Here is a 12,434-nt window from a genome sequence, read left to right on the forward strand (position 1 = left end):
TCAAACCTGAGTCAAGGTGTTGTAGGTTGTGTTCATGTGGCACTGTGTAGCATGAACAAATTCACAGAACAAAGTGAACATCTTGTATATTCAGAGTCAATTTGACCATGAAGTCATGTGATGTAGGTTGGGGAGCATGCCCACAATCACTTTGGGTGCATTATGTGTTTGATTTGCATTAATATCTGATGGTAGCACTTTCAGAAAACCTCAACTGTTGCCAATTTTTTCACAACCCACACATTGTTACAAGACCTCAAATGAGGTTGTTACCCACACTTTAAGAAACTGTTACCCAGTGTGTGTAGTTATCTAGCCCTGATCTGTATGGATCAGAATATAAAAGTGGATAAAGGCCGTTAGTAAAGTTTATTTGTTGGGATACCTTAATGTCCCTTTTATTATTTTTTTTTTGAATTGATGTACAATTCTCATTTAAGCCAAACAACACTATCTGAATGAAGGCTTAGGGGGGAAAGGAGACCTTAGCCAAGACAATTAAACAACAACAAAAAAAGTACTTGAGTATCTTTATAGTTTAAATTTTTGTTACAAATTCATTACTTACAGCATAATATAGTTCTCTGACAGGGCTCTATGGAAGAGGTTTTTTGTTTGTTTGTTTGATCGATCAGTTTTTTTTTTTTTTTTTAATAACATTTTGGAAAACAGTAATGGGAACTTGGATATGGAAGGTTCTGGGTTTTCTGTGTCTTTTTTTTTTTTTTTACATTTATTTATTTTGTGGTGGTGTGGGGAGGTGTATGTCACTATGAGCCTGTGGAGGTCAGAGGATACTTTTGTTGTCTCTTATTGTGTGGATACAGAGAATCAAATCTGGTCATCAGGCTTGGAAGTATAGGTTTTTATCCCTGGAGCCACCATAAAACAAAAGTTTTTGTTTCTCCATCACCAAAATCTACAGAAAAAAATTCCTTTCTTTGTTTGCGTCCTGTGGTACACAACAATGAGGTAAGTGCTAAAGAGAAATATTTGATTTGGGAAAGAAAACCTCAAATTGATATTTGGCACCATGATGGTAAAACTAAGGGTTTGCTAAGTAATTTTATCCTAGTGCTGTCGTGAAGATAGAGTCTGATTTATCAAGAATATAATACACATTAAATACAAAATAGCTCTTTTCAGTGAAATGCATCCCTGAAGCTAGGCATTATTCTTATTAAATTTATTGGTCTGATTTTTCAGTCATGAATTTTTTTTTAGTCATGAATTTTTTAATGGGAAAATAGGACACAAATTAATCTCATATTTAAAGTAATTCTATACTGTGTAAGTACTGTCATATTTTAGACTGTTGATATTTATATATCAGAATAATTAATTCTGCTACATGAAGTCTTGTGACTATCTAAACATACTTTGAGGCTATGTGCTAAAGAGTTTTTATTTTTCAAAACTGTCCATGAATCAGTTTAGCAAGTAAGACAAAGACAAGTCAGCCACATTTTATTTCCAGTTCCATAGGAATCATGGAACAAGCACCTCTTTTTCTATAAAGAGATCATCATGGTTTTCCTCCTGGATATTTTTAGGTCCTATTCATAAGTCTGTAAGTGTATATGCTCAAGTGTTTGTTTATATGCAAAAAATCATGTATATACTCCCACTTAATGGTGGAAAGACTGCAATTCCATATGTCTCTATAAGTAACCTTCAGAAAAACATGAGCTCTAGAGGCTGGAGAGATGGTTCCGCAGTTAAAAGCACTGGCCACTCTTGTAGAGGACTCGTAGAGTTCCCAGCACCTACGTGGCAGCTAACAACTGTCCTTAATTCCAGTTCCAGGGGATCCGATGCTCTCTTCAGGCCTCCAAGGCATTACATGCACAATTGTACCTACATACATGTACACAAAACACTCACTCAAAACATAAAACTAATTTTTTAAAAAATAGAAACTTTAGCTCCCAAGTGGAAGCAATGTGCTTTGAGAGTGATTTTTAACACAAATCATGTTTTGCACTCACTATTACATATGATTGACATATTTCAAAGGATATCCCAAAACTCCCTTTCCCAATGTAGGTCAACTCTAAATATTCATCTGTCCCCATAGATTGAGAAAATACCCTGCTTTGCATGCTGTTCTCTTTATGGCTTAAAATAAATTCCAGATGACCTGTAGTCGCACTTGAAATCTGGAACAGGATGTCATACCTTGATGTGGAGTCTTGAGACTCATGGTCTTGTCATCTATGAATTGTGGACACAGGGGTTTCCTCATCCCAGTCACTTGGCCTCCCTGATGTCAGTCTTCTGAGTGTAAGAAACGCCCACCTTTTAAGCTTTGGGATAAAGGCATAGACCTCCCGTGCCATGGCTACCTATTTCTTTGCCATGCTCGTTTCAGACTCAACAAGCTTGCCTCTCAGCCTTGAGCTCTTTCTCTGGACTCATACCACACTCTGGATCCCTCTCTCACTCTGTGGACTTGACACTGTCTGGTGTCCACTCTGCATATTGATCTGCTTGTTCTGTTCTCAACTACAAATGACCATTAGAAAACCTTTTTCAAAGGGAAAACTATTATGGTATTGATCAGGTAAACTAAAATGCCAGCATGATTTTAAAAAACACATCTAAATAGGAACACACATACACACACAATTTTCTAGGTTGATTTGCTGCAAAAACATACATATTTAAAGTTATTTGCAAGTGATTGTAAAACTACTGATAAAAATTGTTTGATTCATGTTTCATTCAAAATTCATTTCTTATCTAGTATCAGCTTTTTTTTTTTTTTTTTCGTCTTTTTCAGACAAGGTCTCCCTGTAGCCCCAGCTGTCCTGGAACTCACTATGTAGACCAGGCTGGCCTTGAATTCACAGAGATCTGCCTGCCTCTGCCTCCCAAGTGCTGGGATTAAAGGCATGTGCCACCAGACATAGTATCAGCTTTTATCGTATTAGATGGAGGACCGCTTTGAATATTGGCCAGTTCATATCCCTGGGATATAGAATATTAAAATATTTTTTCCTCTGAGGAAAAAAAAAAACAAGCCAAGAGTGAAACTTGAAGACAAATAGGAACTAAACTATTCTGGAATCAATTCATTTTAATTTTATCTATTGTAATAAACTTCATACAAAGCCATAAGTATAGAATAGGCATTTTTAAAATTTGGTATATGAGGAAGAGGTGGTACCTTGGGAAGTGAGTTTTATTTATTTGTTTTTGTTATTGTTGTTCATTGTTACTGGATTTTTAAAGTATATTTTTATTGAATTTTTGTGTATTTCATGCAAAACATTTTTAATCATCTTTACACCCCCATCCTATCTGCACCCTTCCATAGCCCCTCCACTGGATTTCATGCATTCTGTCATTTATATTAAGGCCTATTGAGTCAAGCTAGTGTACCCAGACATCTCTCAGTGCAAGTTCATGCACTGGTTCTAGTCAGCCTATCTAGAGTCCCTCCCTTAAAAAATCAGCCCTTCCCTGACCCAGCAGTAATCAGTTGCCAATAGTTCTTCAACTAAGATTGGGGCCTGCTGCCCATTGCACCAGTTCTATGCTGGGATTTTGATGGTTTGAGTCTGCATGAGTGTTGTGCATGCTGACACCATTGGTATAGATTCATACCAGGACCCTGTAAGACTCTGTTTCCATATGGTCACACACCTCTTTCTTGGCTCTTATAATCTTTCTGTCTCCAATTCTGCAATGGTTACTGAGCCCCGGGTGGGTGGAGTTTAATATAGAAGTCATGTTCAAGGGCCCACACTCTTCAGTCTCTTATTCTCTACACTTTGGCCATTTGTGACTTTTTGTATTTTTTGCCCTCTGTTGCATGAGGGAGCTTCACTGGTGAGAGTTGAGAGATGCATTAGTGTTCTCTCCACCCCTTCTATTATGTTCTGTGAATTTAGGTATAGAAGTTCCATGGTAGATGTGTCACTTAGGGTTGGGCATTTCAAAGGCACTCATTCTCTATGTGTGATCAGTTATGGAAATCTGTAATAGTCTCTGTCTGTTACAAAATAAATTTCTTTGATGAGTGGTAACTGGCATATTTATTGTCTGTAAATATAAAGATCCATATTTAGCATATAGTAAGAAATTATATTTGTCTAGGGATGTGACAAACAGATTTTCTTAAAGATCTATGACCTCTTCAGGCATGTGTATTTGGTTATGTTTGCAGTACCACACATGAGTTTCATCCCACTGAGTAGGCTTTATGTCCAATTAGGTAACTGTTGATTACTCCCAAGAAAAAAGTGCCACCACTGCACCAATGTAGTTTGCTGTGTCAGTCATTGTTATGGTTATTAGACCTTAAAGCTGGAGTTGGACCATTGATCGATACTCTCCCATAGCAGCTTGCATAGTGTCCTCCAAAACTGTGAGAGCTAGCCTTCATGGAGGTGACTTCCAGGTTGGTTCCAGCTCCATTGCTCCAAGTACTGTGTCCGGAATTTCTATCTTCAGCAATAGGAACTTCTTACTGTCAAGCTCTGGTAGGCAATCAAGGCTGTGGTAATATCCTCTGTAATTGTAGGAGTTTCTTGGACTACCCTGCCCAACAACTCAAACTGAAGTTTCTCCTGTTTGGAACTGTTTCTTGTTATATAGACTTCAGTTTTAGACATGGACACACATAGAGATATTTTATGTGTATAATTTTCAGTAGGCTTTTGAAAACCCTATATTTCCCTCTGGTTTTTCATACATGCCAACTAAGCATTATTTATCCTCCCCCTCCCCGCGTCTAAACTATCCTCCTCCATCCCTAGTTACAGTACAGGAATTTTCCCCCATTTCACCCTTGATAACACCTGCATCCTATGTTCCCTCCTCTCTTGAGCTCTTTTTTCTCTTTTATCTCCATGGTTCCTTGTATAGCCCTTCTTATTCCCCTCCCATTTAATTATCTCCATTTTACCCATTTCACCCTTGGCAACACCTGCCTCCTACTGTTCCTTTCTCTCTGGCTTCTTCTTTCCCTTTACCACCTTGGTTCCTTTCGATTTTCCTGGCTCCTTCAGTTATATCATGATATATGCACACATATAAGGATTTGCTGCTGAGATCCATAAATAAGGAAGAACATACATCATTTGTTTTCTGAATCTGTGTTACTTCACTTAGTATAACAGTTTATATTTTCATCCATTTACCTGCAAATTTCATGACTTCATCTTTGTTTACAGCTGAGTAGAACTCTATCATGTAAATGCACCACATTTTCATTATCCACTTGTCAGTTGAGGGACACATAGGTTACTTCGATTTCTTAACTATTGTGAAAAGAGCAGCAACAAACTTGGATGTACAATTATCACTGCAGTCCGATGAATCCTTTAGGTATATGCCAAGGAATGGTGTAACTGGATCACATGGTAGTTTCATTTTGAGTTTTTTTAAAGAGTTCTCCACACTGTTTTCCATAGTGGCTGCAGGAGTTTGCAATCCCACTAGTAGTGGGATGACCTTTCCCTTTTCCCCACATCCTTTCCAGCAGTATTTTTAAAAAGACTTCTAGAATCATGTATCATGTTGTTTGTGGTCAATTTGCATTGAAGTCTACTTTATACTTATTTGGTCTTATCAATTTATGAGAAAAACTAATGAGAGGAACTATTTTTGAATTGTATTAACTGTACAGTGTTAAGTAGCAGAACTGCATCATCTTTTGTCATTCTGGGTGTTTGTTTTTGTTTTATTTTGTTTTGTCTTAGTTGCTGCATGTGTTTGCTGCTTGAAGCACTATGTTCCTTTCCTTCTAGAAACAGCTTACAGTTTATTATCTTTACTTCCATATTGTTTGTTAAAGTGAGTTGAGAAATCTCACAGATTTGTGAAACAGTCAAAGGTTAGAATCTTCAAAGATTTTTATATTTCCTCCTTCATCATTTTAATTTTTGTTTTTCTATATAGAATTCAAAAGGGTTTGAGTAGGTGTGTGTATGTGTGTGCAACTTGCCTTTATTAGTATTATGAAACCAATAAACATAGTTTTTCCAGAAACAGTTCCCTCCTCAGGCTCATATTACATTAGGCTGTATAAATAATGAAAGAAGTAATAAAAGTATACTTAGAAAAAAGAGCAGATTTTTGGAATAATCACAAAATGATTCTTGGTAAACATATACCATATCTAGTGGTAGGCAAAAAAAGTTAAGAATACTGGATTGTCACCAAGTAGCCTTGAGCAGTCCTTAGGTGATGAATATAATTAACAGTTCTTACAGTGGAAATTGTGTTTCTTAGTTAATCCAAAAAGTAGTTAGACAGAAGCTAGAAAGAAAAAAATTGCATTGTAATTAAACATTTTTGGTATGATAATATATATCATGCATACATTACACAGTCCCTTCTCATTCCCTTCTAGACTAGTTGAGTTGGCTGAATTCAACAGCGTTCTGGAGTTTCTCCTCAAGAGCAAATGCTTGGTAGTCAGTAGCAATACCGAGTATAAAAAGGACTCATTGCTCAATACAATAATGGTCTAAAAGGGGGGCAACACAGTCATCCACATTCTAAGCATTAAATTTTATGAGGCAAAACAAATTTAAAGTATGTGATTTCAACTGTTAGAAATATCCTCCATCTTGTTATGTTCATGTCCTTGCATTCCAATAGTTTAGTGCATATTTACATTTGAAAACAGGAACAAGGTGTGCCTCGATGACTGATTGCCAGTCTTTTTGAGTCATCTATTCCTTTGGTTATGTTCTTCCTTCTGATGTAAGTTCAATTTTAAATGTACCTCAGTCTCATGAAACTTCTGATTTATAAACATGACTCTGTGATGTGGTGGTGACTCATAGCAAGATTCACCTAGAGCTTTCTCTAGTGGTTTTCACTCATGCCGAGCAGTCTGTTCATAATGCCTCAATCACTGCTGCTAATGAGTAGAAGACATTATTTGAATTTCCATCATTCTGACCAGTATTAGTGAATTATAATCTTTCATACTTTCCTTCATCTTTTCAAATTTATGATAAAGAAAAAATGAAATAATGATGAAACAGTCAAAGCGTTCCCAATATTTACTATGAAAGACTATCTTCTAGGACTTGGCATCTATAAGCAATAAAGTTGTAATTTTAAAAGTTATAAAAATAATGTAGCATAACAATTTTATTTATGGTTCCATTAATGGTAGATTTATGATGTTTCTGGTAATTTTCCAAGCTGCGTTGAGGTTGTGTTGAGATTTGGAAGATATATATATATATAAACTCATATGTATTCAAATATACCTTAAATTGAACTATAACACACCTTCTTTAGAACTGATCCCTAGCATCTTCTATTCATCTTAAAATTTCTATCACATGGGATTGGAGAGATGGCTGAGAGGTTTAGAGTACAAGCTACTCTTTCAGGGGATTTGAGTTCAGTTCTCAGCACCCAAATATGGCAACTCACTATCACCTGTATATTCAGCTGCAGGGCATCTGAGGTCTTATTCTGCTTCTGAAGGTACCTGTACACATGTCACACACACACACACACACACACACACAGAAAGAGAGAGAGTTTAAGATAAATATGTATTTTTCCACCCCAAATTTGACTTATATTTGATCATCTTCTGCAATTTCCCAAAGGAATTGACAGCTAAAAAAATTAAGTTTACCAATGTTCAATTAAGCTGACTTCTGACCCTTGAATGGTGTCTTAGTTTGTTCTTCATTGCTGTGACAAAACACTCTGACCAGTACCAACTTGGGGAGGAAAGGGTTTATTTGTCTTACATCTCCCAGGTCACACGCAGTTCATCAGGGAGCCCAAGGTAGGAACTCAGGGCAGGAACCTGGAGGCAGGAGCTGGAGCACAGGCCATGGAGGAACGCTGCTTACAGGCTTGCTCCCCTGGCCCCTGCTCAGCCTGCTTTCTTATGCAACACAGGCCCACCTGCCCAGGGGTGGCACCACCCACAGTGGTCTGGGCCCTCCCACATCACTCATTAAGAAGATGCCCTTCAGACATGGCCACAGGCCAGTCCAATAGAGGCAATTCCCCGACTGAGGCTCCCTCAACCCAGGTGTGTCAAGTTGACACTAAAGCTATCCATCACAAATGGTTTACTGATCTGTGTAGTTTGTTTGGTTTAATTATAGATTTAATCAACATATATTGAATATAAAGAGTTTTAAAAAGGTACAAAACAAAAATATTCAGCTAAGAGTTCATGAACTCTGGAGTAGTGTTGGGAACTAGTATAACTTGTTTCTCAAAGATTGGCATTGAGGCTGGTAATAATGATACAAAGTCCATAGCAACCATTCATAACTGAAGACATAGCCACATGGGTCTTTAAGATCACACAGAAAAGGGGAATAAAAAAGAATTAGAAAAAGAAAGAAGGAAATCTGGGTGAAAATGGAGACAATTCTAGTAAAACTACATAGGAAGAGAATCAAGAAATAGCATCTTCTTGAAAATCAAGGGGCACAAGGGCATCAAGGAGTGCTGCACAGTTTTATATATATTACAGAGACATGATTAGGATGAAGAATTAAAAGAACCATAGAAATCTGATATTCAGGATCAATGGAGAGTCTTCAAAAGCATTTTTATACCATATACCACCCATCAACAAAGCTTCTTTTTGCAACAAGTGGAAGCTATTGCAGAGTTCCACAACTGGTAACACACAGAATATACATCTGAGAGATACCCAGCCCTAGGTGACATACCTACAGTGGAACCTCTACACCTAAGGCTCACAGAACATAGAGGAACAGGGGGTGGAGAGAATACTAGTGTATCCCTCAAGTCTCACCAACAAAACTTCCCGATACAATGGAGTTTGATGTACACAGAAGGCCACTACTGCCTAAGTTTTAGAGACTAAGAGACTGCAGAGTGTGTGTCCCTGGATAGAGCTCCTATATTAAATCTCACCCACCCAGGGCTCAGAGATTAATTGCAGGAGAAATGACAGAAAGATTGTGAGAGTCAGGCTTGGTCCATGAACATAAGGAAACAGAGGCTTTCAGGCCACTGGAAGCTTGCTCATGTCAACTTGAAGCAATGGTGGTGTTGAGCACAAGACCCATGCCAACTCAATCAGACAAGGTCTCAGAGTGGGGTGAGGGAAATGAGAAGAAGGCCAGCCCTAGCCTGGGTACTGTTGGAGACATATTACTGCTGGATGAGAAATCCTTAAGATTTCTAGAAAAGCTGACTAGACTCCAGTAGATGAACTTGCACTGAAGGACATCTGGGTACAAATGCTTGACATGATAGAACCAACATGTATAGCAAAATGCCAGTGGGGGGTTGGGTGTGGGGTCTTGATTTGATTAGGAAACGTTATATGAAATGTAACAAAGCTCAATAAAGGTTTTTTTAATATTTATTATTTTTATTTTATATGTATGAGTGTATTGCCTGCATGTATGTCAGTGCACCGATGTGCAATGCCATGGAGGTCAGAAGAGGGCTACGAATTCCCCTGGAACTGGAGTTAAGGACAGTTCATAGCTGCCATGTGGGTGCTGGGAATCAAACCTGGGTCCTCTGCAAGAGCAGTCAGTGCTCTTAACCGCTGACCCATCTCTGCAGCCCCTAAAAATATTTTTAAAAGGACTTTTACTGCTAAGGGAAGGGTGTATTAAAGGGTCCCAAAGCAGTTACAAAGGTAGTGAGAAATGGAGAAATGGAATAAATAAATAAAGGAAAATAAACCTGAAGACCAATCCTTCTTTGGGTACAGTTTGGCTAGCTTCAAACATGTTAATAACTACTGCTTGAAAAATGTCAAGGAGAAGGCTGGGCCAGAATCATATGGAGAAATAAAAGAGAGGTCATTAAGGAGTCATTTTTATTGCAGAAATTCTCAGAAAATTTTGTTGGCAAATAATATCAGAAAATATTCATAAGGGGAAAATCAGTCACCTATTTCTGAATAAAGATTAGAGCATGTTTTAGGATTAATATTCTACAGTAGTCACTTGGAAGTGTGTGGGTTTTGAATACAGAGGAGAAAATCAAGATATTTGATTGGAAAGAGAAGGAAAGAATGGGAATCAAATCGCTCAAAGGAAAATATTTTTTTTATTTGAGACATGAATCTCTTCTACCTCTGGGTAACCCAGAACCCTGAGAACACTTGAGCTACTACAATTTCAATACTCTTATAGGAGAGGGGGGAGATGTTTTCTTTGTACTATTTCAGGGTGTCAGCTGAGGTCTTTATCAAAATATAGGTTAGGGCCTTTGAGATGACCCAGTGGGTAAAGGTGCTTATCATGCAAGTCTGGTGACCTGTGTTTGATCTCCAAAACCCACAAAAAAGTGGAAAGAGAGAACCGGCACTACAAAGTTATCCTATGACCCCCACACATATTCTGTGGCACACATGCCCAAACAGATACATCATGCGCGCGTGCACACACACACACACACACACACACACACACACACACTTCGACACCAATATTAATAATAAGAGGTTAATAAGCAAAGCATACAAATGTATTTAGCATATTTTTTACATTCAAGCTGACCTTTATTACTTTTGATGAGTATTATTTTAATTTTGCAAAGCAAAATGAAAAATATGGAACACTTCACAATTTTGCACAGGGGCTGTGCTAACCTTTGTGTATCGTTGCAATTTTAATATATGCACTGCCAAGCAAGCAAGATCTAGCATAGATTTGGTAAGATATGAGAAACTCCAGAAGGAAACGAAGACCCAAGGATATGGCTGAATGTAATGCAAGCTTTGATGGAGAAAGGAAAGTCATGGAAAATGTGGTAAGAAGGGGCATGAGAAAAGAGTAGTGAACTCTGGGGCAGGGGCTAGCAAGGCCTGTCCATTCAGGAAATTCTCAACACCCCTCCATATTGGGAGATAAAGATGTTCTAATCCTCTGGGGACAGGGAAGAAACCTGTATCTGAACTCTGTCATCCCACATCTGACATTTTCCCCTAAGAGGTTTCCCAGTCAAGGAGTTAGTTAGAAGATGATCTGATATCCCACTGGACCAGTCTCAGTCCTGGAACAGTTCAGCCCATTTATTTAAGTTGTGTCTCAGTTCTGCAGATGGCAGGGTGGATGACCATGGATGGTCATGGGTCTCCAGCTAAATTGGGACTATATATCTCATCTCCTCTTGTCTTATCATCATCTTTTCCAATTTTTCTTTCCCTTTTCCTTTTCCTTAAACAAGTTCTCACAAAATAGCCTAGGCTGGCCTTGAGCTTAGGGTCTTCCTGTCTCAGCATGCTCAGTGCTCAGATCACAGACCACTAAATCTGTACCTGTTTAAATATTTTCATTAAATATTTGAGCAGTTAAGCTTTACCTCTCAATAGTGTCAAATCAGATGGGTTTAAAAAATGATGTAAAATATATTTTAGGTAGATTTGGTAGATTTGGGGTTAAACTGAAATAATGAAAATGTTCCCTTACAGTTTATGAGTAGGTAATAATATTTCAAATTTTGTGAACACTTAAAATATAAGTCCAGTAATACATAGGTCGTGATGTAGCTTTCTGTAGAAACAGACTTTTTCTCCCTAAATCATCCCATTTATGCTAAAAATAAATGAAATAGAAGTAACTTGTCTAAAAAGATAAGACTTTCCATATCACACTTTGCCTAGTTATTTACACATGTGCAGTAAGAATAGTAATTGATCCTAGCCTCCTTTAGTTTCTGTCAGTGGAAATGTTTTTTGATTATGTGTATTTGTTACCTGTTGTGTGAGTACATGTGAATATGATTGCAGGTTCTTCAGAGACCAGAAAGAGGGTATCAGATCCCTTGGAGTTTAGAATTATCACCTGAAGAGCAAAGTAAAAGTTTTGATAAAATTTAGAATCTTAGTATCTGTGATGAATTATTTAACAGGTAAATAAAAATCTTTTAAAACAACACAACAAATCTTGAGTCTCTTAACAGAGAAAGAAAATTAAAATCTCGTTTTGCATGGGTACACTATTGATCTAAAGCTTATTTCAAACTTAAAATAAATCCATTTAAATCTTAGCTATCCTAACCGTATGAGATATGATCACTTTCCTGCAAAGCATTTAGAATTTTATATTCAAAATTCCTTCTCATCCTCATTCTGGAATGAGCAGTATCTTACTCTAAGATAAAATTATTTTCCCTTCCTTCTCCCTCCCTCCTTCTCTCCTTCCCTCCTTCCCTCCCTCCCTCCCTTCCTCCCTCCATCCCTCACCCTCCGTTTCTTTTTTCCTTTCTTTCTTCCTTTTTTTGACAATAAAGTTGCCATTCTTCGTATCTTGTGTGTTCTTCCTTGCCAAAAACATGAGCTACTAGGAACTAGAGGCAAGAGGCTCAGAGCCCAAGGCTAGTCTCTGCTAAAAAGCAGTTTAGAGGAGTTTGAGTCCTGCCTGGGCTACAACACCACCAACAAAACACAGCACAGCACAACACAGCACAACAAAACCACACACACACACACACACACA

General features: G+C 37.8%; 1 pseudogene; it reads right to left on the reverse strand.

Moving 5' to 3' along the window:
- Positions 1-10,540: 10,540 nt before the first annotated feature.
- On the reverse strand, positions 10,541-10,630 carry LOC115067915 (annotated as a pseudogene).
- Positions 10,631-12,434: the final 1,804 nt, after the last annotated feature.

This window comes from Nannospalax galili, unplaced genomic scaffold (assembly GCF_000622305.1).
Source record: "Nannospalax galili isolate Female #2095 unplaced genomic scaffold, S.galili_v1.0 scaffold406, whole genome shotgun sequence".
Classification (NCBI taxonomy): domain Eukaryota; kingdom Metazoa; phylum Chordata; class Mammalia; order Rodentia; family Spalacidae; genus Nannospalax; species Nannospalax galili.